Source organism: Brassica oleracea, unplaced genomic scaffold, assembly GCF_000695525.1.
Source record: "Brassica oleracea var. oleracea cultivar TO1000 unplaced genomic scaffold, BOL UnpScaffold00576, whole genome shotgun sequence".
Lineage (NCBI taxonomy): Eukaryota > Viridiplantae > Streptophyta > Magnoliopsida > Brassicales > Brassicaceae > Brassica > Brassica oleracea.
In genome coordinates, this window is record NW_013617420.1 from 173,896 (window position 1) to 175,515 (window position 1,620).

At 43.2% G+C, this 1,620-nt stretch overlaps 1 pseudogene; it reads left to right on the forward strand.

Annotated features, from left to right (window-relative positions):
* Positions 1–1,620, forward strand: part of LOC106319676 — a 5,548-nt pseudogene that overhangs the window by 1,149 nt on the left and 2,779 nt on the right.

The window sequence follows — 1,620 nt, forward strand, 5'->3', positions numbered from 1 at the left end:
CAAAAGGAATGAGATGCCTCAAAACCCAATTCTAGAAGTGGAGGTGTTTGACGTGTGGGTCATTGACTTCATGGGACCATTCCCATCATCGTTTGGCAACAAATACATCCTTGTAGCTGTTGACTATGTCTCCAAATGGGTGGAAACTGTAGCAAGCCCCACCAATGATTCTAGAGTGGTGATCAAGATGTTCAAAAGCACCATATTTCCAAGGTTTGGAGTTCCAAGAGTTGTGATCAGTGATGGAGGCTCTCACTTCATCAACAAACTGTTTGAAAGTCTTCTCAAGAAAAATGATGTGAAGCATAAGGTTGCAACTCCCTACCATCCTCAGACAAGTGGTCAAGTTGAGATCTCCAACAGAGAAATCAAGTCTATTTTGGAGAAAACTGTGGGGACTACAAGGAAAGACTGGTCTATCAAGCTAGATGCTTACAAGACTCCTTTGGAAACCACACCTTTCAACCTTGTGTATGGGAAGGCTTGTCATCTACCAGATCAAATCTATCCTAGAAAAGATTGTGGGAAATAAAAGGAAAGATTGGTCTGACAAGCTTGATGATGCGCTTTGGGCTTATAGGACTGCTTACAAGACTCCTTTGGAAACCACACCTTTCAACCTTGTGTATGGGAAGGCTTGTCATCTACCAGTTGAGCTTGGATACAAGGCATTGTGGGCTGTTAAGTTGCTAAATTTTGACATCAAGAATGCCAAGGAGTAGAGACTTCTCCAACTCAATGAGCTTGATGAGATTAGACTGGATGCTTTTGAGAACTCAAGAATCTACAAGGAGAAAACCAAGGCCTTTCATGACAAGAAGATCTTGAAGAGGTTGTTCAGTGCTGGAGATCAAGTGCTTCTCTACAACTCTAGATTGAAGTTGTTCCCCGGGAAGCTCAAGTCAAGATGGTCTGGTCCTTTCAAGATCAAGGAAGTTAGGCCATATGGGGCAATTATGTTATGGGACAAGAATGGTGGAGACTTTACAGTCAATGGACAGAGGGTTAAGCTCTACATGGGAACCTATGGGAACCGAAATTCGCACTGTCGATTTACGTTTAAATTAGGAAACTAGGAAAACCCTAATTTCCTAGAGGTCTCGGATCTCTGCGAGAGCCAACGGCAAGTGACCAAATATATGCGGAAATCATGAAAATATAACAAATGAGTTTAGAGAAAACAGTAGATCTTATTTCGAGTCCGCGTGAGAGCGTTACGATCATTACGAGAGATCATAAAAGCTTTGGCCGCAAAGGCTGTCAGCGAGTTACCTAGTTCTAGCGGCCTAAAAGCTCAAGCCTATTTGACTCGCATCTCGATAACAAAAGACGAAGAAAATACAGAAAAGGTTTTTGATTGATTTCGGACTGAACCTTATGAAAGGCTGCCTACGTACCCCTTTCGAGGATCAAGCCGAACGTAGTTCAAGAGTGAACCAAGAGATCGAACTGCTTGTGCACGTTCATCTGGTAATCGGGTGCCAGTCATGGAAACAGAGCATGTCGAGAATAATGCCTCAGAGTTTCTAAGTGCCGAGAGTTCTGAGTCTAAAAAGTTGTCCCTCATGCCTCTCGCCTAGGACTCCTTATATACTCGCTCCTAGGTCGGTTTACGCTTTT